At 57.0% G+C, this 27,084-nt stretch overlaps 1 pseudogene; it reads right to left on the bottom strand.

The window, feature by feature from the left end:
- Positions 1-2,546: 2,546 nt before the first annotated feature.
- LOC119096606 (phosphatidylinositol 4,5-bisphosphate 3-kinase catalytic subunit alpha isoform-like) lies at positions 2,547-26,621 on the bottom strand (annotated as a pseudogene).
- Between the last annotated feature and the right edge of the window lie 463 nt (positions 26,622-27,084).

A 27,084-nucleotide genomic window follows, 5' to 3' on the forward strand; every position in this document is an offset into this window, starting at 1 on the left:
TCAAGGGGTGACCCATACCTGGACAAAATGTCCGGTAACCGAATGCGGGGTGACGTGTGAACAAACGAGGTAAATTCTCTTCTCCCCCCTCCAATCCAACTCTATCCCTGTCAGCGTCCACCGCCCCGCCAGCACCGGTTCGCCCCCACTCAATCAAAAACAGATACCACACAATCCGCATCCATTCCAGCCCCTGTCGAGAGCGCAAAATGGCCTCAGTAGCCGACGCGCCCTATAATGCCCTTCGTCATCATTCCAGCCTCTCCATAATGTGCCCAGGAATGCGCACCTTGATATGTAGCAAAAAATTCAACTGATGTAAACACCGCTTATAACTCGTCGGGCCTGAGCCATTCAAACGTGCGTATCTAGACACGAAGCCGCCTCACTGTCTTCGGTTCGCGGTTCTCAGCACTAGTGAAGACATTGGCGGCGTGGTGCAAGTTCAGAATGGCACCATATCAATAAAGGGATCTGCGGGCGCAAGTGTACACAGGGGAATGGTTATAGCTCCGTGGCTTAGGCAACGCCATGCATTGTTAAGGCACGGCCATCGGCGGCGGTTTCAGCCCGGCGAGGGACGCCATAAAGTGTCCTGACTCACCGTTTAGGTGAATACGATACTGCGGACCTGAAACGTGTCGCCGAGCGCCGGGCTGGCCACCACCGAAATGAAACAAACGTCGCAATGTGCTGAAGATGAAACAAACTATTTAACTTCGGATAGGAAACAAGGCCAGAATGGACTGCGCAGAATAGCAATGTTGAGGTTACACGGCCGTCCCCAGCGCCCCGTCAGCGGGGTAGGGGTGACCTCGGTACATCTGCGTCCTGCCTCGACGTGCAGTCGCCCAGACTCGGAGGACAGCTGCCGTCCCGGTCACCGGACCCGTCAAGGCGCGGCCTGTCCGGCTTCTCTTCAGCGTTTGTCGTCAGAGGAACGGCTGGCAGGGTGCCGCAGCAGAACAAACTGTTTGGTCAACAGCTATAAAGGCAGGCAGGCTTTTGGGTCATCTCCATCGCCGGGCTCAGATGGCAACCGTGGCTAGCGAAAGTTCCCTTGGGCGGGAATCGATCACAGGCATCTTGACAAAATCCCGACGTTTTAACCAGTTGGTCAAGAAAATTAAAATAATAGTAATAGTAATGAAAAGATACTCCTAATCATCACAAAATACGTGCTTAGTAAGAATCAACGGTGTGAAGCGACGCTACAGTGCGCAGGCGCGAGCTGCGCGCAGCGGCGGCGCCTCCCCAGGCCGGCGCTTTGTGCGCTGCCGACCGCCGGGACAACGCAAGACAAAACAACCCGGACGGCTCCCGCTGTGCCGACTGACGTGCCGTGTCAGAGACCGGACGGCTGGCGTCAGAGGCCGGACGGCTTGTCCCATTAGCATCGACGAACACGGCCGACGCGTCACGGCGTCAGAGCCGCGCCCGCAGGGCAACGCCGAGTGTTCGCTGGGGTCACGACACTCGTGGCCTCATGCGTGACCCGCGCTGGCGTGGGACGCTACACCGCCCGGCTGCGTGTTGCCGGCACGCGCCCAGCTGCGGTCTAGAGAGCACAAACACAATCCACGCCACCAGGGTCATCACGTACGATCGTCACCAGAAACAAACGTCGTCCGAAGCCTTTCGGGAATTTGGGGTTAGCCCAGCGAATGAGCACGAGTGCGATACTTGATGACACTGATTTTCATCCAGTGGCGGCGCCGACTTTCGACCATTCGATTACAAGCAGTGGTCTTATTCCAACTGCAAACACGGGCCCTACCTCAGCAGCGTTACGACAAGATCCATGCCCTCCAGGAGAGCTCAATGGCAGTGCAATCCCCAAGCGCATCGTGACCGCTGTGACCCAAGCTCACGTGGCCGTGGCCGCATCATCCCGCTGCGCCTCGTGCGTGTCTCTGTGTGCGTAGGTCCGCCGACGGCAGCCGACGGCTGGCTGGCCGCTCAGTCCCGGCCGGCCGTCACCAGAGGCGCGTCGCTCGGCGCCGCGCCGCCGCCTCCCAGCAGTCACACACCGCCGGTCCGGCACTACAATGTATTCGGCGGGCCGACCGCGCGGGCCGGCCGGCCCGTTTGCACTGTGAGAGGCTGGGCGCACCAGCGCCAGTGGAGTGATGACGCCGCCCAGCGCGCGCGCGCACGAGGGCGCCGCCCGACCCGACCGAACGGCGCCGGCGGCCCCCAATACACGGTAAAACAGACGACCGCCGAAGGCGAGCCGGCCGGCGCGCCGTCCCCACGGACCGGCGCGCGGCAGACCGCCCGACCGCGGCCCTAAAACGACCGCCACGCGCGCTCGCTCCTGCTCCAACAGTCGAACGCGCTCTCTCGGACTCGCTCGCGCGCTCTTCTCTCGGGTTCTCTCTCGCGCGCGCACTCGCTCCCGACTCGCACGCTGCCATGACTATCCGCCGCAGCTACCAATAAATAGCGCCGGCGGCGAGGGCGGCCGCGCCGCCGCGAGCGCGTACGCCGTATTGCTAAATGCACGCCGGCACGCTCCCGGCCGGAGAGCGGGGGCCGCCGCCGGAAGGCACACCGTCCACGCGGCCGACGCGCTACATGTGCTTCACCGAGTGGAAGAACCAGTCGAGCTTGGTGGTCCACGCGCCGCCGTACGCCTCGCTGAACTGGTTCTGGAAGTACTCGAGCGCCTGCTCCTCGCCCACCTCCACCTGCAGCGTCTTCCGGAGGGTAGTTGACGTCGTCGGCGCACTGGCGGCGGCGGCGGTGACAGTGAGACGCACACGGTGGCCACGCGGACAGGTCGGGTATGACCGGGGACGCGGGAACGTCCCCAAAATGGGCAGGGCGAACACACTTTTACGGCCAAGTATTTCTGAGATCAGAGTTCATGTACGCTTTCACGGCACATGGGTAGGTCATGGAATGCCCGACCCCGGCTGTTCGTGTGCCGGGGAAAGACAAACCCGGTAGTGGCATCAGAGCAGCGACTTCAGACTCGGCGAAGGTATCAGCCAGCATGGACGACGGGCGGGCCGGTGCGTACTCTCCCCACGAATGCCGCAAAACAGATAGGATGACGCGCGCGGTGTGATATCAACAGCCGGGGATGATGATGAGACGCAGCGGCAGCGTCATCGAAGGCGAGGAGATGAGGGACACAGTGCTGACATCGCAGAGACATGCCGCCAGCATCGGTCTCTGAGTGGTAATCCGGAGCTGACAGCACCAAGTCATTGACCAGTAGATCAGTAGACACGGTGGCCCCTGACGAGATAACTGAGCGGAATAAGTACAGACACGGGACCTCCTAACCGGATCAGTACAGACACGGGACCTCCTTAACCGGGATCAGTACAGACACGGGACCAACTGACCGGGATCAGTACAGGCAGGGGCCTCCAGACCGATATAGACTTCTGGTATATAATATATATAATATATATATATATATATATATACATATATGGACATGGGGTTTCCTGACCGGGATCCGCACAGACGCAGGGTCTTCTACATGGCAGGACGCCGGAGCAGTCATTTATAAGCATTCCCTGATGACAGAAACAAACTTCCCTAACCATGTCTTCAGGCCGTTGGCAAACCCAGACAGCATGTGGTCCCTGCCAAATTACAATCTTCCCGGATTTCTAAATGGCGCAACCCACAAATTGCTGAATTGGCACGGCTGAATTACCCACTTCAACAATCCCAAATTGAATCTACACTTCAGATTTGATGGCCGGCACGCAAAAATGTATTACAGGTGATACATAGATGAATAATACAGCAGCCTATCATTAACACGCGCAGCCTGGCCCCCTCGTCCAAAAACGGTCACAAATTTGCACCAAACTGCAATACTCAAAACTTTACAACAAACGACTCCTAAATAACCGTTAACAGAGGCAACCTTCGGATACCGGCGCGGGAGCGGTTCACAGCCGCACCTGTAGCTCGGTGATGCCCGTGGACAGCATCATGGTGAAGAGCGTGATGAAGAGGTGACTGTGCTTGCGGAGCGCCAGGTACGCCTTGCCACACAGCTTCTGGAAACTGTCGGCCACAGCACAGTCACCACCGGCCGCCGCCGCCGCAGGGCAACGCGCAGCTCGCGCGACATCTGTTGGGGCTTGGGGGAAGCCGGCGTGCTCTGGGGTTTACTCAATAGGGATTTGACGACCACACGACCGGCATCGGACCCCAGCGCGCCACCTGGTGATAACGATACCGCAGTCACACGCTCTCGTTCCGTCACGCACTTACACGCGCGCACGCACACAAACACACGTACGCCATCCAGCACAGGCTCTCCCGCTGCCGGTCCCCGCAACAGGTCGCGGTCACCAAGTCACCGGGGCGGCGCCGGGCCCCGCGACACTTACTCCTGGAAGGCCTTGCTCTTCTTGGGGTTGTCGGCGCCGCGCGCGATCACACGCAAGAAGTCGTTCCGTCAGCACGAACGGCACGCGCTCGCGGCTGATGCCGAACTTCTTCTTGAAGTGGCCCAGAAAGTGGCCGAAGTCGATGTGGAAGATCTGAAGGAGGTGCCGGGCCCGCTGTGACGACGGCAGGGCGCCGAGGCACGCGCGCGCAGCACGGCCCGGGGAGGCACAATCTTATGTGGGACGAGACGGAAGGGGGGCACGGCATAACGGGCAATTTGGTGCTCAGTGCATACTGGCAAAGAATAATGCGAAATTAATTGTGTTTGCCAGCTCGCGCGTGGCCCACATCCAGGAATGGTTTGGGAAGGACACATCACGTGTTCCCTCTCGCGATACACGGCTCCAGCATACAAGCATAGCATTACTTTAATCGCATATTCTTTGGCCACACCCGCCATTACCGCCTCGCCACAGATTAGTCCTTCAATCACTTTAACCTGCCATTTATCAGCTCGTGTCATCCACTCCCTCCTGTCCCCAAATCGGGATGCGAGTGAACGAACAATCATAAGAACAACCGCTACCTTAACACAGCCCAGCACCCGACGACAATGGTGGCGCCACCAATCCCAGCTCGCCCCCTCGGTCTGCCTGACGGCCGTCCCGCCCTCCTCTTTCACCCAGCCATCGTCTCCGGGGTCGATTTCCGACAGCTGTCGTCTGCTCTCCCCTGGCAGCTGGCCCACTTTTGGTGTACTTCCCGACGGCCAGCACCCGACCACGCGCCTGACCGTCCCGAACGGCCAGCCCCACTCGGCCCCACCTGGCCCTGGTGGTTGACCATGATGTTGTCCGGGTGGCGGTCGCCGATGCCCAGCACGAACGTGGCCACGCAGTAGCCGGCGCACGAAGCGCGTGAACGTGTCGACGGCGGCGTCGTACAGCCGGCCCGGGTTGCGGTCGCGGATCCACTTGTGCAGCTGCGTCGAGTCCACCTGGATGGCGGCCAGCTTGCTCGCCTCCCGCTGTATCCGGTACACCGTCTTGGCATTGCGTACGACCTCGATCATGCCCATCTGACGGGGGAAAGGGGGGGGTGGGGGGGGTCAGCGGCTGATGGGTGGCGTCCCGCCGGGCGAGAAGGAGGGGTCAGACAACACTGGAGCATGGACGGGGGATGGGAGGGGGGGGGGGGGGCGGTGCGGGCGAGCAGCTCACAGACACGGCGAGAAAGAGGCAGCGACCCGAAGACCAATCACACACCACGTGACGTTTCAACAGACGACGCCGGACGGGTGATAGCCACCCATTCCGAAGAATGGCGGACGGCTTGACGGAGGGACTTCGAGGCACCGGCATACGTAGCACCACCAGCCAGAGCAGTCTTCGATAACCGGCATGGATCCACGCAGGGCTTCATGATACACCCGACGTTACAGGCGACGCGCACATTCCTAAGCAAGCCAAGGGCTGATTTAGAGGTAGACGTCATCGCGGACGCTCCGTAACAACACCTGGAGACTGGCTCCTTTTAACCTGCAACCATTCCCAGCTGGCGCCGTTGCGACGCCGGCGTCCTCTTCCAGCCGCACGACTGGGCGCCCAGCTGACTCAACCATGCTGCCCGTGGCAGGCAGCTGTAGGGCATCATGCGCAGGTCGAGCCCCTCCTGGTCCCAGGTGTGGTCCATGATCTTGATCACCTGCAAGCGTCAGCTTGTCCTGGCGCAGGTCTGCTGCGGCGAGCGAGGGCGCGCGCCCGTCACCCGGCGCCTTCAGCTCACGGCTCGCGGCGCGGTCACGCACAGCCGCACACCGCCACAACGACGCTCCCAAGGGTACTTGGCTAGACAGCCTGCCTGACAGACATTACTCCCAGCCGAACGAGCCACAGCAGGGACTTTTCTCCCGAGACACCCTTCGCTCGGCATGTACAGAGGCGGAGGAGCAAATAGGAGAGACAGCCCTTCCTTTTCCCCCACAACATCCCGCTGCGCCGATCGCCTCGTCGCCGCCCCGACGCACCGTCTCCGTTCTTGAAGATGATGGCGTTCTTCTCGACGCGGTTGCGCTCCAGCGAGTCCCCGATGTAGCGCACCGTCTCGTCCGGGTTCGTCCACATGAGCCAGAGCGGCCGCCGCGCCGAGTCCATGATCCGCGACTCGTCCACCTGGCGGGCGCAGGGGCGTCGGCCAGGTCAGACGGACGGACGTGTGTGCCGCCGCCGAGAGTTGTGTAGAGACTTTGTCAAGACGGGGGAGGGGCTCGACAATGTTGCATTTAAATCCGCGCTGGTTTGACATAACGTCCGTGGCGCTCCACTGAAACAAAAGGTCGAAGGGGCCCTCGACGCCAGCAAGATGCTGCGACCACTGGCACCCCCATTACCTGACGTCAACTAAAGCGGGGGAAAATCGCCGGCCGCGTCGCGCCCACACGCCCGCGGCCGTGGCAATGACACCACATCCCCTGGTGAGCCGTTCCCGCCAGACCACAAGCCGTGACTACGGACAGCGACGATGTAGCCGCGTCTAAGCGTGCGGGATCGGCGCAGACGCCGCGTCGCCGCCGCCGGCGAACCCGTCCCTGTGAGGGAGCAGTGACAGGCCCCGGCAGAGAGCCCAAGCGCGGCAGGCCTGATGGCCGCCGCAGCGTCAGCGTCCTGACACCCGTGCCGGGCGGTGATTGATGACCGGGCCAATCACGCCACGACGAGAGCGTCCACCGACTCTAGACCGCGTGGATGCACTGCACGCATTCAACGGCATGTCCGAACGAGCCGCATGCGACAGGACGTGTTCGCAACAGTGGCGCGGCTGGTGAGCTGCGCGGCGGGGGCGAGGCACCTACCAGGATCTCGCCGAGCAGCACCTGAGGCGACAGCGGAGACGGAATGTTCTGCAGACTCTCCAGGTAGTCGCTCTGCTTGACCCGCTCGCACAGGTACTTATGCCGCTCCTGCCACGGTCCCGGCACGTGGTCAGCCCCGGACGCTCACATACGACGGAAGGGGTCCCGCGTGTCAGAGGCCACCCCTGACACGCGGTCAGCCCCGGACGCTCACATACGACGGGAGGGGTCCCGCCTGTCAGAGGCCGCTCCCGACACGGCGGCCAACCCCGGACGCTGGCAATACGACGGAAGGGGCCCCGCGTGTCAGAGGCCACTCCGGACACACGGTCAGTCCTGGACGCTTACTTACGACGGAAGGGGCCCCACGTGTCAGAGGCCGCTGCTGACACGCGGTCGGCCCCGGACGCTGGAATACCACGGAAGGGGCCCCGCGTGTCAGTGGCCGCTGCTGACACACGGTCAGTCCAGACGCTGGCATACTACGGAAGGGGCCCCGCGTGTCAGTGGCCGCTGCTGACACACGGGTCAGTCCCAGACGCTGGCATACTACGGAAGGGGTCCCGCGTGTCAGCGGCCGCTCCCGGCACACGCACAGTCCCAGACGCTCACATACGACGGGAGTCCCGCCTGTCGGAAGGCCACGGCGGCGCACAGCCGAGAGCGCGCATCTGCAGTCAGGGTCGTTGACAAAACCATGCCTGGAGCGGGGACTGATAATCAGCAGTGTTAGGCTATAATCCTGCGCAGTATACCATGCTACCGAGACATACATCCCAAAAACAAGAAGTTGAAAGGTGGCCCAGACACAATGCTTGAACATATATGAAATAAGCAAGCCTTTGCCGTGGAAGACAACGCATCGTTGGCCTCACCTTGGGCGCTTCGTCCTTTCGATCCTTGAGACTCTGCGTCAGAATGGAGATCTTCTCCAGGCACTGGACCTTCTTGTTGAGCGCCTTGATGTGCTCCTGGCCCAGACCGCGGCAGTAAGCCTCCAGCAACAGATCAAACCGCTGATTGGAGCTGGCCGACTGCCGCTCCGACCTGACGGGCGGAGCCAGTGACGTCACCGACAGCCGACCAATCCACAGTCTGCCCGAGCGGGGGGGGGGCGACTATCGTCACTAGGGGCGTAGTTTCCTTTTTAGTTGGAGGGGGGGGGGGGCTGAACCCCTCCCAACTTTGCCTCTAGCCCCCCCCCCCCCCCCCCCCAACTTAGGGAGGGATGTGGGCCAGATCTGGGGAGAACCCCGTTTGTTGCGAGTATTTGCAGGGTGAGTCATCTTTCACTGTTCAGTCCGGCAGCGGTTAACGCAGACGCGTTTATCACTACACAATCGGTCCCCCCCCCCACACACTCATTTTGTTAAGCCACAATTCTGCTCTCCACACGATGGACCACCAAACCGCTGTTTGTTCAGCCCCGACTGGGTCAGGACGCGGGCAACAGCTGTCTATGCGCCACACCTGAACGAGAGGTAACCTTAATTAATAGCCACGAGCCGCCGTTTCCACCACCGTCACCTCGTCACTCCAGAGGCACACAGCGCGGCGTGGGAACACAGGCGATGTGATGGTGCGCTTCACGACGTCATCACGCGCCACTACCGTACCTCCAGCCCCCAGGGCGCCTCTCCCAACCGGCGCCACTAACGCACCTTCGGTTCCCAGCGCGCCTCTCTCGCCCGGCACCAGTACCGCACCGTCAGCCCCCAGCCGCGCCCTCTCCCAACCGACGCCACTACCGCACCCCCAGCCCCCAGCGCGCCTCTCCCACCCGGCGCACTGCCGCACCTCCAGCCCCCAGGGCGCCTCTTCCCACCCGGCGCCACTGCCGCACCCCCAGCCCCCCAGGGCGCCTCTCCCACCCGGCGCACTGCCGCACCCCCAGCCCCCAGGGCGCCTCTCCCACCCGGCGCACTGCCGCACCCCCAGCCCCCAGCGCGCCTCTCCCACCCGGCGCACTGCCGCACCTCCAGCCCCCAGGGCGCCTCTCCCACCCGGCGCACTGCCGCACCCCCAGCCCCCAGGCGCCTCTCCCACCCGGCGCACTGCCGCACCCCCAGCCCCCAGGGCGCCTCTCCCACCCGGCGCACTGCCGCACCCCCAGCCCCCAGGGCGCCTCTCCCCCCCGACGCCACTGCCGCACCCCCAGCCCCCCAGCGCGCCTCTCCCAACCGACACCACTACCGCACCTCCAACTCCCAGGGCGCCCCTTCCATACGGCGCCGCAGCGCGGCCGGCCCGCGCCCCACCTGAGGTGCCAGAACAGGAAGTGGCCGATGTTCTTGTTGCGCAGCGCCCGCTCCAGAATGAAGCGCGTCAGGGCGTTGTCCAGGTGCATCTCGTGTCGCAGCGTGTGCACCAGCTGGATCAGGTACTGGCGGCACGCGCACACCACCCGCCTGAGCCGACCGGCCAGGGGAGGCGGCCCGGGCAGCGGCGCCGCACCACCGCCACGTGCCGGCCGACGGGGGGCACTCCGAACTGTCCCAGCTTGGCCGGGGTGGCATCAACAGTCTGACTGAGTCTGAGTCTGTCTGAGTCTGACAACAGTCAACAACAGACTGGTGCGGTCTACACCCTCCGCGGGGGCGGATACGCCCAGTATGGGGCACATGGCAATTACGTACCACTTGTTTCCACAAGCCGGCACAATGTCGGCCTGTGGCGATTTGGGCTCATGGCAGATAAATACACGCATCTGCACCAGCATGAACAAGTTGACAACGATAGGGACAACTGTAGGAGAGCGACGAAACAACTGAAAAAACAAGAGCAACTGACATGGCATGCTGAGTTGGCTTAAACATTTGAAGCACTCTACCCTAACGGTGCTTTTTACGTTAACCTTCTAGTCGATACCAAGGCATGAACAGGTTTTGCATTGCAATGCCTTTGTCACAACACGACGCACCGCCATGACACACCGACACGGCCAGCCGATGCGCTGTCACTAGATACTGCAACTGCACTGGATACTGCTTTAATCGGTGCCGAATCCCTGCGGTTGTCGCACGGCTGAGCGCCCTTACCTGAGACAGTTTGTCATCGGTGAGCACCTTGTTGAGACAGCGGACGGCGAACTCGCGCACCTTCTGGTCCCGGTGCTTGCAGCCGAGGAGCTCCAGCGCCACCTCCACGTCCACGCACGGCCAGTCCCGCAGCAGCAGGTAGAACTGACCGCCGCAAACACGCCGTGAGTCACCGCTCTCACCAGGTCACCTCGCACAAGGGGTTGCAAACACAGCGCGCCAGACCCCTGGGAGCCTGCGCCACGGGAGCTGGCAGCGCCGAGCTCCTAGCGCGAGCCCGGAGCTGCCGTCAGGCGGCCCACACCCGCCCTCCGCCCGCCACAGCCATCAGCCTATCCATCGATGGCAGCCCAGCTGGCACGCCTACCCCAGCAACGCCTGGCCAGGCGGCACAGGGCACTACGGCTCCCTGGCTCGGCTGCTAAGCCTGCAACCACCGCTCTGCCCGTCCTGTGACGGCGCCCCGGCCTCTCGGCCCCGTCAGCCTCACCTGGGCCACGTCCTTGCGCGAGTCCCACTTGACGGCGTCGAGCAGCTTCGGCACGGCGTGCGGCATGTGGGCGCGGCAGTAGCGCCGGTACGTCCAGAGCAGGCCGGCCGTCCTGCACCGTGATGTCGGAGAGCGGGTCCCGGCAGGCCACCCTCGCGGATCCGCTGCGACACCTCCACCGTGATCTGCCGCGCGGTCAGAGGCGGTTGTCAGGATACAGTCAGGGGGAGGACACGGGACACGCTGTGACACCCCCACCGTGATCTGCCGCGCGGCCGGAGGCGGTGTCAGGATACAGTCAGGGGGAGGACACGGGACACGCTGTGACACCTCCACCGTTATCTGCCGCGCGGCCGGAGGCGGTGTCAGGATACAGTCAGGGGGAGGACACGGGACACGCTGTGACACCTCCACCGTTATCTGCCGCGCGGCCGGAGGCGGTGTCAGGATACAGTCAGGGGGAGGACACGGGAACACGCTGTGACACCTCCACCGTTATCTGCCGCGCGGCCGGAGGCGGTGTCAGGATACAGTCAGGGGGAGGACACGGGACACGCTGTGACACTTCCACCGTTATCTGCCGCGCGGCCGGAGGCGGTGTCAGGATACAGTCAGGGGGAGGACACGGGACACGCTGTGACACTTCCACCGTTATCCGCCGCGCGGCCGGAGGGCGGCGTCAGGGTACAGTCGGTGAGGAACACGAGATCAGTCGCGACACCTCCACCGTCGGCGTGGCCGCCGCGGCGCGGTCCCGCCCGAGCGAGGCGGCCGCTGCGCGACGCAGCGGCCGCCTGGGCCGTGCGCGCGCGCGCCAAGCCAGCGAGCTGGCAGCCCGCTCTGCCGGCGACCCACCTTCTGTTCGGCCGGCGAGGGCGCGTCGGCCAGCGCGCCCAGCTCGTGCACGCACTCGTCGGCGGGGAACTCCACCGGCTTCGGGTAAGTGGGCAGCTCCACCTCCAGCCAGGCGGCGTTCGAGTCCTGCACGGGGTTCGGGCCTGCGCGGCACCGGCGGCGCGGTCATGCGACGAAGCCGGCGTGGCGGGCGACGGAGCACGGCACGGCGGCGGGGCGGAAGCGTGCCGAACGTCAGGGCGCCATTGTGCCGCTGGCGTGAATGCAGTCAACGGAAGAAACAGAGCCGTGAAAGGTCGCCCAGAGCTGACCGACGTCACTCGCCGCGTCATCCCCGACAGATACGCAGGGCGCCCGCTCCAGCACGTCAGACTGACGACGAAATGTCACATCACGGATCGCCCGGTGAGGAAGAGTGATAGTGCCGGAATATTGGTAAGGGACGGGGCAGCCGCCATCTCGACTCGGATGGCCTCGTCTTACGGGCGCTGGCCTGTTCTGTGTCATGCGACACCGCTCACACAGCGCTCACCGACGGCCTCCAGCGGAAACAGCTTCTCGTTCTGACCCTTGGGCACGGGCCACAGCTGGAGTTTTTTCTTGCCCGACAGCAGCTGCCGCCGGTAGTCAAACAGCGCCAGGTTACACCATCCGAGCGTGAATTGCTCCTGCGGCAGGGCGTAACGTGTCAGCAGGAAACGGACAGGCATGGAACAAGCAAACGGCCCCAGCAGCAGCTACCCCACAGAACGGGATGGCATCATTCGCTTGAACATCAGGCACCAGCATAAAACACATACACCCACAAACTACACCCTCAGACACGAGTACCAGCTGCTCGTGCGGCCATAGTACCACCGGGTCATCAGTGACCCCCTCGGTCAAAGGCAGGCCATCTCGCCGCTCCACTCAGCCACCCGTCCGCGCCCGGGCCAACCCGGCCTCGAGCAGCGCTGTCCCGCGCGTCCTGACCTCCTTCTTCTTCCGTTTGGAGACGCCGACCACGCCCATGCAGAGGCGCGACGACAGCGGCAGGTCCTGCACGAGCGTCTCGAACGTGATGGTGGTGTTCCAGCGGGGCACGCGGTCGCCGCTGACGCATGGCGTCTCCTCCAGGTCGCAGAGCGCCGTGGCGCCCAGAAACAGGCCCACGCTCACGTAAAACTGCGGCGGCATCATCGCACCCGGTCAGGCAGGGCAGGGCAGGGCAGGGCAGGGCAGGGCAGGGCAGGACAGGGCAGGGTAGGGCAGGGCAAGGCAGGGCAGAGCAAGGTAGGATGGGGCGGGGTGCGGGGCGGGGCGAGACGGAGGTGGGGTGGGGTGGGCTGGGGTGGGGTGGGAGGGAGCAGGGGCGGGGTGAGGTGGAGCAGCGGCGAGGCGGGGTAGGGCGGAGCGGGTGCAGATCCGGGAACGGGGCGGGGGCAGAAAAGGTGTTGGCGTCGGCCCCCGCGTGGGCGGTGCTTCAATTGGACGCAGCGAGGACGGGGGAGAAAGGTGAACCGACACACGACTTATGCATGCGCCGGATTACTGATCCACCTGGGCGACCAGCGCGCAACCCTGAGAGTTAAACGCACGACAACAGCCACAATCCCAGAAGAGAAATACCAATCAGTGTACACACAGAGCATCGGATGAGTTTAAATGACCATTCAAAGACCAGCTCATTTCTTCGCGCCGGCAGCTGAAGAGTGGGGCACAACACACACCCACTCAGACGCTCGGCCGCTCACCACCCAACATCGGCATCCGGCGCAGACAGTGGCCTGAGGGCACACGGCGAGACGCGGCCATACAGCAGCCCTCCCGCCACGGAGGCCAGCACGCGCCGCGCACCGCACCCCACGCCCGGCGTCCGACACTCACCCGGTCCACGTCCGACACGTTGAGGTACTGCACGCCGCACACGGTCATGAGGAAGGGGTCGCTGATGTTGTAGAGGTTGATGGGCTCGCGCACGGCGGCGGTGGCCTCCTGGGCGGCGGCGCGGCGCGCGTACATGGGCTCCAGGTGGTTGCTGGTGGGGATGGCCTTGCAGATGGCGCGCCGCGACATCATCGCCAGATGCGGCGTCTCGTCCTTGGCGATACACGTCCGGATGTACTGCAGGCCGGGAGTGGTTACAGGTCACACAGGGAGAGGTTACAGGTCACACAGGGAGTGGTTACAGGTCACACAGGGAGTGGTTACAGGTCACACAGGGAGAGGTTACAGGTCACACAGGGAGTGGTTACAGGTCACACAGGGAGAGGTTACAGGTCACACAGGGAGTGGTTACAGGTCACACAGGGAGAGGTTACAGGTCACACAGGGAGTGGTTACAGGTCACATAGGGAGTGGTTACAGATCACATACGGAGGTGTAACAGGTCACACGAGAATGGGTTGCAGGTCACATAGGGAGCAGTAACATGCCACATAGAAAGGGGTTACAGGTCACATAGCGAGGGGTTACAGGTCACATAGGGAGGGGTTTCAGGTCACATAGGGAGGGGTCACAGGGCACATAGGGAGGGGTTTCAGGTCACATAGGGAGGGGTTACATGCCACGTGGTGTAGGATCGTGAAAAAGTGCATATTCATAACTCAGAAGAAGTAAAAGGTATGCGTGGCCGACCTCAAAACATCATGAGACTTACCAGCATCCTATATTGGCACTTTGTCGGGGAATTCAAACCTGATATTTGTATTCGGGATTTCATACCAGGGAGGGCGTAACCACGAGGGTCTTCGTGTACAGGCCATATTATCGTGATCTTCATTATGCAAGAGGTACCAGACACACACACACGTCAGGTAACTTCTTTATTTCACTTCAATTTCAGCCATCTCAAACGATTTTCTTCCTAACGCCCATCCACGACGCTCCAACTATCATCACCCACACTCTAATCGCAAAACCTTCTAAAAGGAGCTTCATTTCCAGTGTACTCACTGCAAGACATTATATATGCATTAACTCGCCAAGACATTATATGTCCACCCCGTTGGTTCAGTTGGGTAGAGCGCCTTCCTTCCGATCCACCCACTCGTAGTGGGGCGGGTTCGGGTTGCTTTAAGCGCTCGCCATTTGCCTTTTACTGGGATGTCCCGCGGTCAGTGGCAGCGGCCGCGCTTTAGGCCAGGTGACGTCAGAGGACGGGACGGACCGTGCTGAGCACTGCAGCCCGTTCAACTTTCGCCACCAAACTCTGCCGTTGAACTGGAGTGGTACGATCGGAAGGCAGGAGTCCGGGCTCACACAAGCGCTGCTGGGCGTTTGCTCTGATCCCAGAGATCCATCCATTCCAAAGGTTGAGATAAAATCTTTATAAAACGCCCGCTGCGCGCCAACCTTGTCTACAAGTGCGTCTCCGGGCACCGGCGTCCGGCCGGAGACGTCCCCAGGGACATTTCGAGGGAACCTTCACACTCGGCCACGCTTTGCGCAAGCATTTTTCGCCTTTCTCGGGGTGGCATCGGAGACATCTCCACTCTCCGGGCTCTCCGGCGCGAGGTTGGCTTTAACATGGCGTTGGGCGGCGACAGATAAATTGCCGGGCGCTTCAATAAATTGCCCATCTGTTCGGAAAAACTGCTTAAGAAAGCAGTTAATGATCAAGGCTGCTGCGCATCAGCCCCGGTTTCGCCGGCTCATGTGAAACCGAATGTGGTGGACAAGGATGAGGCGTGGAACCCATGCCCCATGATGATGGGCAGTGTCTGGACGCCGGGGGTGAGTGGAGGGATTAAAACCCGCGAGGTGGAGGATGAGGGGGCGCATAGGGATCACCGCACGTACGTTTCGGTCGGTGTTTTATGTACAGGCCTACATGGTTGAGGACTTCGTGACACATCTTACGAAGAAGCGTCGGTTGTTTCGGCACTGGATGGCAATCGACGCTCAGACCTGCTAGACCCACAGCAGGAATCGCTTTCAACGATGGGTTAGGGGGAGGCCTGAGGCAAGTTGACCTAACCCACCCCTAATCCTTATTTCCCCGGATTTCGGTCATCTTGAATTGCGTCCCCGATGTAAAAAATCGTCGGCTTCCAACTCATTTTCATGTCCAGGAATGACAATGCATTGGAAGCCCATGCAATCGTGATAATGACATATGTGCGATGAGACGATATTGCTAGCGACGTGTTTAGGTACCTAGTCAGCCGGCAGCTCAGACACCTGCTGCATTTCACCGACTCAATAATCCCTCTTCGCTCATATCCTATGAGTGGGGAGTTGATGCCCAGATGAGCACCGAGCGGGCTTAAGTCGGCGTTGGGCAGCGGGGGAGGGGGGGGGGGGGGGAGGGGGGCTGAGCCTCCCCAGAGAATATCCAAAGTGACATCCCTGCCCAACATTATCTGATGGGAAATCACGAAACAAAAGAAGTTCGTCTAGATTTGATGAGACCGAGTATAACGTTGCGCAGGACAAATAGCTTTTGTCTGTGTTACTGAGAAATCCGTTGCTGAAGAATTTCACGGAGATATATTTGCATCGGGTTTTAAAATCCCGAGGCGTTACATTTTGTGTCCAAAGGGGTATGCATCAGTGTGGACTAGGAAGGTTTGTTAGAGCTGAGGATTCACAACATTTTGTGATTCAAATCCTACCATACAGGGATTTAAGTTGGGATTTTGAGCCGAATTTTACATATTTTTGGAGAAAACCAATCTGAATCAAATCCTTACATTTAAGTCTTGAACTAACACTGATACGTAAAAAAGCACGGGATCTGTAACTGATTTTGAGGGAATACAAACCTATACCCATATCCCTATTTCAGTTCATGGAAGGAAAACGCTGACCAAAAAAGTACCTAATATAATCACTTCAATGCTTGAATTACGGCCGTGGTGATGAAACTCCCCAAATGATCGTACGATTTAAAATATGCTTTTCAGTGTTTCAATCAATTATTCACATTCAGTTATTAATGAAACTTGAAATCTTAACTCTATTCCAATCCTGCAAATATACATCCAGAACTTTAAAACCAGGGGCACTGTAAGGCTGTTCAAGTGCCATTAACTTCACGGGATGAGAGGATGCGAAGTGGTTGGCTGGTGCGTATCGCGAGGTGGAAAATTTTCCGAGCCCTTAGTGCTTTTTTATCACATTTCATCACATCACACGTTTCCCCCCCCCCCCCCCCTCCACACCAGTAGTTACACCCATGACCTTGCTGAATGTTTTGGGATAGAGGCAGTGGTAAAGAAAGGATTAATGCTCCCGAAGCATGCAGGCCTGCCACGTGATCTCAACGCTGCCAGCTGTGAACCGGCAAATTAGCAGCCTGAGGAGTAAATCTCTTGAGACAGATGGCAGGCCAAATTTGCAGTTTTTCAACGCTCATGAAATACGCTTTATACTCAAGCTTGCTGAAGTTACTTAAGCCAAGCCATGCACCTGAAAAGCATGAAAAAAACAAAACTTACTTGATACACAAATTAAGTGAAGCCAGTTGTTGATAAACAAAACAACGAAAGCTAAGTAAAGCCAATTTTGCCCAAAGACGTTAATGCCAGCATGCAACAAATTCCTTTTTACTCGACCCCGTACACGCGAGGAGATATACAAAATAACGGACTGCTTGGGAAGGAAGTATCCTAGCCCTGAATCTCCGCATCATGATTTCCACTCTAGATTAGCCTGATTGGCTAGATTAGCCAGGTTAGCTAGATTAGCTAGATTAGCTAGACTCTAGACTAGCCTGATCTAGATTACCCTGTGAGTTGGAGTTGCCTGTGTCTGCCTTGCACGGACAAGCACCCGAAGGCGTGGGAACAGACAGCGACACGCCAGACCGTCACCGCACGCGACAAGACGTTCAACACGGGCCCGGCGCACAGCGGTACACCAGCCTTGTACACAGCGGCACACCGGCCCGGTACACAGCGGCACATCGGCTCGGTACTCGGCGGTACATCAGCCCGGTACATAACGGTACACCAGCCCGTTACACAGCGGTGCACCGGCCCGGTACACAGCGGCACACCGGCCCGGTACACAGCGGCACACCGGCCCGGTACACAGCGGTACACCGGCCCGGTACACAGCGGTACACCGGCCCGGTACACAGCGGCACACCGGCCCGGTACACAGCGGTACACAGCGGTACACCGGCCCAGTACACGGCGGTACACCGGCCCGGTACACGGCGGTACACCGGCCCGGTACACAGCGGCACACCGGCCCGGTACACAGCGGTACACTGGCCCGGTACACAGCGGCACACCGGCCCGGTACACAGCGGTACACCGGCCCGGTACACAGCGGTACACCGGCCCGGTACACAGCGGTACATCACCCCGGCACACAGCGAGACGGCGGACCGGCACTCACCCGGTACTGCGAGAGCGGTTTCATGGCGGTGAAGTAGAGCTCCCTCCCAGTGACCTTGAGCAGGTACTTGTCGCGCTGTGCGCGCGCCGACTGCAGGCTCTTAGAGTCGGTCATACGGTACGTCTGGTTGTAGGTGCGCCGCCACACCTGCAAGCCGCATGACTGGGTCAGCTGTGGGCTCAGGCCAGCTGTGGGCTCAGGCCAGCTGTGGGCTCACGTCAGCTGTGGGTTCAGGTCAGCTGTGGGCTCACGTCAGCTGTGGGCTCAGGTCAGCCATGGGCTCAGGTCAGCTGTGGGCTCAGGTCAGCTGTGGGCTCAGGTCAGCCGTGGGCTCAGGTCAGCTGTGGGCTCAGGTCAGCCTTGGGCTCGGGTCAGCTGTGGGCTCAGGTCAGCTTTGGGCTCAGGTCAGCGGCGGGCTCAGGTCAGCTGTGGGCTCAGGTCAGGGGCTCAGGTCAGCCATGGGCTCAGGTCAGCGGCAGGCTCAGGTCAGCCGTGGGCTCAGGTCGGCCGGTGGCTCAGAGGTGCGGGGCGTGGCGGCCCAGGCCTCGAGCGCCGCGCGCAGCCGCGCCCGCTGCCATGGCTGCACCCACTCGGGCTGATCAGATGCGCCCGCTGGGATGCTGCGGCGCCACTGACAGGTCAATCGCAGCCTCCGCTAGACTTGACCCAGCTGGGAATGTGATTAGAAGACAGGCCCTCTCCGGCATTTGGCGCAACACGACGCGTTCAAACATTTGGCCAGAATAGTCTGTACCATGTCATCACTGAGTGACCTCCGCGCACGGCCTTCTTCTGCACATCCCATCGCAGTAACGGTGGGCTGAAGAAGTACCCCCGCTGACTACGGTATCGGCACACACACATCTCCGCTGTCCAGGGCATCTCAAAGCCGACCACTTCCCCTTCCCCCTTCCCCAGGACAGGGCCAACACCCTGGCCAGATCACACCCGCGAGCCAGTCCGACGGGCGCCGATCGTCCGCCGCCAGCGGCCGTGCCTCGGACGGCCGACGCGCGGCCTCACCTCCTCCACCAGGCCCTCCGGGTAGAGGTCGCCGCTGACGGTCAGCGGCGTGGTCTGGATGTCGACCCCCGACACGAACACGTCGAGCGTGATGGCGTCTGCGGGAGCGGCGCGCCGTCAGAGCGGGCCCGCGCGCGGCGCGGCAGGGGCCGCGCACAGCACGACGGCGCCCCAGTCACGTCTCGCTCACAAAACGGCGCCGAGGCCGGTCAGCAGCAGCAGAGCGCCAGGCGCACAAGCTGCCCATGACGTCCAACGCCCGATGAGTTTGTGTGAATGCACGGTATGTCGATCGGGCCTCCATTTCAGCTCAAATGATTTCAGGACTCATGGGCTCATGCGAGGGGCTTGCCAGGAATGGCTGATCGACATGGTGATATGCACTCCACCAGAAGGCGACTCGATCCCACCACGCGTGCAGGCCAAACACCGCCATGCGGTCGACACCATGGGCGTCAAGTGATGACATAAACAGAGCAGAAACGGCGCCACACGTTGACATACTGACCCCCTAAGTACATGCATACTGACATGCGACAAAAACTGGTTCCATCAGCGATACCATCACCGCGTCATCGCAAGTCAGTCCCTATGTCGCGGCGCAAAAACGCTACAAAAGCAAAATTTTACGATAACAACGATTTCCTAATGGTAGCCGGAACACCTTATCCACACTTGGAAACATAGACACACTGAGGAATATAAGCTTGTACAGCTTCAGGTGTCCACCGGCAGCACTTCTGCTCAAGACGCAAGACGCTTCATGTCTTCGCCAGCGTCTCCCATGTGCCGGACCCAATCCACAGTCTACGCCCGCGCTCAATAACAGGCAGCAGCCATCTCCAACTCGGCAGCCACGGCCCAAACTCCGTGCCACACTCGGGGCCCGCCAGCCGCCCCAGTGTTCACCCGCCTTCACCGCCACCCGCCAGCACCTCGCGCCGGGCGCGACACGCGGCCGCGTCTCAAACGGATACACGGGCGCGGGCACGCGCGCGCGACACAGAGCACGATACAGGCCGCGCGGAGCGACAGCCAAACATAGCCGCGGCGTGGAGCGGGGGCGCACAACCGCGTCCACAGGAGACGGAGAGAGAGAGAGAGAGAGAGAGGCACGGAGAGACAGGCGCCGTGCGAAGACTGCCACCTACTCGTCTTACTGCTCTTGGTGAGCTTGTCGAGCAGATTGGGCGCTAGCTCTGGCGTCGAGTCGAGGTCGGGCGGGTGCATGAACTGCAGGCGCGTCTCGTCGCTCTGCTCGCGTTGCGCGATGGCCTGCTCGCAGAGCCGCACCATGCCCAGCCGGAACTCGACCACTTCCGGCTCGCGCATCTCGTCCAGGTCGCGCACCTGTATGCCGATGCACGCACCTGCGGACGGACGGCGGCGCGCTAGCGTGCGGGAGTCCAGGCAGCGAGTGCCAAGGGACGCCAAGTCACGGCCCACTCGGTTGGGTCCGTGGACGGCGGTCGGGTGATCGGACACATCAGCTTCAACAGGCTGGTCCAGCGACGCTTCAGCTTAACCACCTTTTAAGCAGCACCCGAGATCTGACGCACGCGAGTGAGAGCAGCAGGCTCAGACGCCTCCCACCTGATCGCGTGAACTCAGAGGCGTGTCTGTGACAGGGATGGTACGTTGCGCAGCGCACATTTCAGCCACTGGTGAGTGCAGAGATATGGCGCTCATGGATGGCTTAGACTGCAACCAAGATGTGCCTGGGTGCCTCCATTGCATACTGGGCCAACGGACGATCCTAACGTTGTAAAATGCATGAAAGCCGAAGATTTAGTGTCAAAATTTAAAACCACTCATCCGCTGGGGATTTATTTGGACACATAAAACAAAAACATGAAGAGCGTAGTATCACCCTATGAGCATGTTTAGTCACAATGGTTGTGTTCTGGAAAAAGCTTGTGATTTGGCTCTTAATGCATAGTTATCTAGAATTCACAGCAAGAGGATGCTGTATTCCCGTCAGTTTCTTACTTTATAAATTCACAAACGCCCTCAGCTTTACTTGTTGTCACGTATAGCAAAACAAACTCAAAGACGAACTCAAATCATGTCAACCGAGCCCGTATTTCTTGAATACATGGACTTGTTGCTATTGCATCACAGAATGTGACACACCATCTTGGGTGTATATGACGAGCCTGCATTAGACATGCCATTCATTTACTCATCTTTAAAACGACAGAAGCTTGGGACTCAGCGTCATTTCGGCCCTGCACTACCGAAGCATGCTCTGAGATTACGTTTAAGGGTCATGTGATTTGACTCGAGGTGACCTGGCCCCTGCGTCCTCCGCGCCGGCCCGCCCCTGCAGCACGGTCGACTCACTGAGGTACTGGTTGAACATCTTCTCGTCCTTGTTGCCGTGCGGCTCGCGCACCTGCAGGTACGGCTCGTGCAGGCGCAGGTCACACAGGCGGCGTGTCTCGTCGTAGAAGTCCTCGCGCACGCCGTCCTGCGTCACGCCCTGGAAGATGTACTGGCCCGGCTCCCCCAGCAGGTGACCAAATGGGTACTCCTGCTGGTTCTTGGCCAGCTTCCACAGGTCATCTGCACGGGGCGGGCGTCAGGTCAGCACGTGGTGTGGCCAGGCGTGCTGCGGTTCAATATGGCTGACTGCACTGCACACAAATGCCAGTACAACACTTCTCTAGCTGCTTTTGGGCCACATATCATACATTCTGCGAGAAGTGAAATTCAAAAGCTTCATGAACAAAAGCCTGGGCGATGCAAAAACGTAAAAAAGAAAGGGAACCCTGGCACCCATCAATGATGATAACACTCAAGAAATTAAAATCATGAATGCACGACGTACCTTTCAGCTTGTACAGAGGCTTGTCGCGCCTTGCCTCCAGGGGTACCAGTATGCCAGTTGGTAAGAGACAGTACACTGTACTGTTGGCTGGCATGAAGCTGTAGCCCCATAGTTCCCCTGAAGATGGCGGCATCTTGCCAGCTGCGCCTCAGGCCCGACTCTCCTGGACAACAGAAGTCAACGTCAATACCCACACAGATCCGAGACACAGTGTGTTGGTGTTCCACCAGCCAGAGGACAGGAAGTCTATATTTTTGTCATGCTGTGGCACACCTGACCTGGGTTTCAGTGCCTGTTGCTCCTTTGCTTGTCCAGGATAGGAAAAACGTCACCGAGCCCCTGAGCAGCCGACACAGCATCTCATAGCCTCGGGCTCGAGTGAAAGGTCGGGTGGAATGAATTCACATTTACATGTTCCACACCCAACTGGACAGGTTTTACGCTACTGTGTGCTCAATGCTGAATACAAATGCCTGTAACCCAACTGCAATGCAAGAGCAGCATGCATGCAATTGAGCACAACACTTTGCTTTACACATTCACCAAATAACTCATGGAAATCATTCCATAAGACCCCAAATGATACCAGACCATTAGCCATTAATTGCATAACCAAAATAGTAAACACACCAAAACTTAAGCAGCAAACTAGTGATATTTTTAAGAATACCTGCCAATGCTGGCACCTTGACAGGTCCAAATTGATGGGCTGATGGAGACAAACCATCATTTGATGGAAGTGGCCACAGGATTCCTGCCAAAACATCCCTGCACTAGCTGAGCTAAATGACACTGCATCTGGTTGGGTACTCTGTTTTATCATCTGATCCTTCCAGGGTACAATTATTATAGAAGTAAACCTGTCTTCATGGCATGGCTGTTTGATGGATGCATCGCACAAGGAAAAAGTGGGTGTTAACAGCACAAACAACTGCATCCAGTGCTTCAGGCTAGTGTGTTCAAAGCAGGAATATAAGAAACCTTGTTGAAGGTAAGCATACCCTAGTCCTCCTTGTGAGAACAGGCATGCCAAGGCATTGTTACAAACATCTAATACACTCCCAATCATTTCCTTGTAGAGTGCATTGTAATTAATATCTCCTTGTCTTGAAAAGGCTGAACTGCAATCTTTTTCATGGTACAGCCTTGCTGATAACCTTGACTTATGTGTTCATTGCAGCCACTTTGTTTTCACATTGTTTTCATTGTCACAAAATTGTTTTCCAGGAACTTCCATGTTGCATTACATGGCTCCCAGTCAGATGTTAATTAACTCCTCTGTGTTCATATCTCCTGGCTGTGGGTTTTAACATAATAAGTTGTGTGGCAATGCTTCTTACAATTCTGCATCTAAAACCAGAATTAGCAGCAGCTGGCTGAAACAACTTCTGCCAGCAGTTTTTACTGGTTCAAACTGGTTGACAGAGGCTACAGGTGGCAATAACTGACAGAAACTGAAGTGCCACAAAACAGGCTGTAGGCCATTGACATAGAACAAAGTAGCAAAATCAACTTTATTGTTAAATGTTGGTAGTGTTATCATGCCACATTAAGCATTGGTAAAACTATTGTAAGTGTTTAAGAACACCTAAAGGAATGCTCCTCCCCCCCCCCCCCCCCATACTTGGTCTGCACTCCCTCCCGCCTGGCAAATCTGGTGGGTAACACAGTGGGCACCACACACAGCCCCACGGCAGGTGTGCCAATGTAGTGACTGGGCCGGGTCTGCCGGGCCTTGCCTGTGAGTGGGTGGTGGGTGCCAGATGGTTGTGTAGCTAATATGGTTCAAGGAAGCTGTGTGTTTGGAGCATGTGATCCCAGACGCAACAGTACAAACAAGGGTTGGCCTGCAAAAATTCAAGATATTATCAATTGCAAGGAAGATGCATGGAACAAACTGTCATTTGCACCACTAAAACAACACAAAAAATCTCATGTGGTCTTGCGATATGGTTTAACTTAATTGCAAGCATGGTTGAAACAGGATGGTCAGGGATGGAACTCCAAGACTGGGCATTTAATGGCAACTTTAACCCAAAGCAGGCAAACAAACCAGCAGACACCGGCACTAAAACAAACAGAACCTGTCACTTGTTTCTACACCATTTAAGACCACAAATGGAATGCTGCCATTGTCAATCAATTACAATGTTTGCTTTAGCACACAACTTCAGTTTCTGACTTGTCACAGCCAGACACATTATCAGGCTGACTGTTCTGTGTTGGCCACTAATTGGCAAAGCAAGTTTTGATTATGGAATGCTTCATCATTTGAGCAAAAGTACTGTGACATGCCAGTGAGGATCAAGCATATTGTTTTGTGGCAGAAAAACTGATTTTCCATGACAGCACATGAAAAATGCAAATTTTTTACTTTCACCATCCAGAAGAGCCCATGATCCAGTTGACTGCCCTTTGATGCCATTGGAAAACATGGGGTAATATGTGTAATTAGACTTTCATAGCAGTCTCCCTGTGGGCTTGGAAAGTCTTGTATCAAAGCCATATGCAAATCATAACAGCATGCTGCAGCATCAGTCTGTACTAAGACATTTCCATACACTAATGTATAAAACTGAAAGCATCAGTTAATGCCTGTTGACTTGAACAGACCTAAATGTGTCCATTTTCTTTCATGTCTGTATAGCATGTTATAGTTCTAGGAAATGCAGGATAATGTCCCATACTTTGACTGAGCAACAATATACTGCAGCTTGTTTTAAAAATGGCAGTTATACATTATACTAGCCATATACAGCAACCTTCTGGTACAAGTTTAGGTACTAATCAGTGCACCAAAACCAGCAGAAAGACTTCATATTTTGATCATGCTGCTTTACCAACATGTTATTTTTGCTGCTTTGACCAAAGGGAAACATTTGGTGAAAAAGTGACAGAAACTAATGTCAGCTCGCTGAAATGCTAACGCTGTCTGGAACACTGTTTACAGCCCATCGCACATCAGCCATTGTTGCACAGCACTGGGCTGCCTGGCATATTTCTCAAGACACACAAAGACTGGGTTGTTTATGTTGGTTAAGAGTATAAGTCTCATGGTCATATTAAAAATATCAGATAAATCTTGGTGACTGACACATCCCCTAACACTATCATCCATCATTGTTTCATGCCTGTTCTTTAGAAACTGACACCCACTCTAGATCCTCATATCCCACTGTTGCTCTTTCCCATGCCCTTTGTACTTGCATGGGATACATGAGATCTAAAATCAGTCTCACAAAGGTGAATGAAACAATAAGCTAGCAAGGCAAACCAGTAGTATTCTGATCATCCCAACTCTCAGGCTGCTGCTAATTTCTGACTCATGGCATCTGCTGTGAACTAACATATTTACCTAACAACCTCTTACAGCAAATGCACCACCTCTCCTACACATTTGTTCAGGCAAAACCACAATCATAAGGTGGCATTACAATGCTGTAATCATCTGCTCTCTCACAGATCAGTGGATCACCTGTTTGAACATGACCATGTTAATGACCAAACTGCACAGCTTGCAATGTTGAAGAGAAGGGAATAATGTCCTTTCAATGTCATGCTCCACATGGGCATTAGGAAAAAGCCTGCTTGTAGACTGTACCTTAACTTGAATATTTGAAGGAATGTGTTCCACAAGGCAAGCTCACCCTGTAATGGGTGACATGCTGCATGAGAAATATTCCACTCCTCTATTGCATTATACTAGCCTGACATACCCAGGATATGTGGCTCTCAATAGCATGAATGTGTGCATGACTCTGCCACATCTAAGAGACTGAACACCAAATAGGATGGGCCAATGAAGTAAGCTTGCTAAACTGAAGTATGGTTAATGAGAAACTGGCAATAGGACATGATCAAAAACAGCACATCCGTGCATAGTTCATCACTACGCATCTGAACTGGATGACACAATCCACTTAGCATACATGCTACCATTTTCTTCTATAGTGTACTGAAAAGGACTGCAACATATTGAAAAAGGTCTGTCAGATACTAAATGAAACACTTGCCTTCCATTGATCAAGTATGTTCTGGTTGATAATATCAGCATACTCATTTCAACAGTTTTCAGAACACCACAATCTTTCTTCACCACACTGAGCTTTTATTTGGCACTGAGTGGAAACAAAATGAGCTGACAGACCAGTATCTGACTTGTTGTTAACTTGACATTTCACCACAGTTAATATATAGTAAATATGGGCATAGATCAAAATATGTATCATACACTTACTTACAGCATATCTTAAGTACATCAAAGGTTGCAGGATAAAAATAGAGCTATGATAATAAAACAGCTGGGAATAAGCAAAAATGTGCTTATCCTTTTCAAGGTAAGCATATGCCAGCTGAAAAGGAATTTTCTGCTGGGATATATGAGATGAATGCACTCATACAACATGCATTACAATCCAAAGTAAAAATACATAAAAAATACTGGTGAAATTTTGCACAAAATACAATTTGCGACATACGTATAAATAACGATTGTTGTACATATTTTAGAACGTCACAAGTAAATGCCCCCAGCAACACTTGTGAAAAATACCTCACAACAAGCGCTGGAACACAATGTTTTCAGTCTGCATCAGTCGCGTTTCGTCTCCGTTTTAAACTTAACCCAGCCTGATTTGAACTTGCATAGGATGATTGGACGTTTTACGCGCCATACTTTCCCACTGGCAATCAGCCAGATACGGGTGTCCTTACCTCAAAAGAAAATGAGCCACTTGATTAAAAACCTAAATAATACGGGGAAAACAATCCCTTGTAATCCTTAGATACGCCTTGACGCACATATCAACGACACAGTGCCTACGTGCCCAATCACCACACAAACGCAACGACGCTCCGAATACCACGAATATAACGAAAACAAAAGTGGCATTCAAGGAAAGAGATACACAGGCCCCCCTTACTTCTTGAATATGGTAGCTCTGGCGTAAATGACGTCACAAATGAGCGCGGCAACTACCAGTAACTACCACAGCCGCCCAGACTGCGATGAACCCATCATTTGTGGTGGTGAAAGGACCGACGAGTCAGGATGTGGTTTCGGCACATCGCTACAACTTTAAGGAAGTTGCGTGAGTACGCTGACAGGATACAGGACAAAAATCCCTTGCTTCCTATCCACCTAAACTCCGAAGGGGTTCTGCCGCCGCTGATACAGCGTCTGCCGTATGTGTACGCCGTTAACGGCGTCTGGGGAGAATGCAACAATATTTGGAGTGTGCAGTCGTATATTTTTCACTTGACGAACATGCATGGGATGCGCTTCCAGCTCCTCAGTACGTCCGTA

Source organism: Pollicipes pollicipes, unplaced genomic scaffold (genome assembly GCF_011947565.3).
Source record: "Pollicipes pollicipes isolate AB1234 unplaced genomic scaffold, Ppol_2.1 Scaffold_4295;HRSCAF=5057_pilon_pilon_pilon, whole genome shotgun sequence".
Taxonomy (NCBI): Eukaryota; Metazoa; Arthropoda; class Thecostraca; order Pollicipedomorpha; family Pollicipedidae; genus Pollicipes; species Pollicipes pollicipes.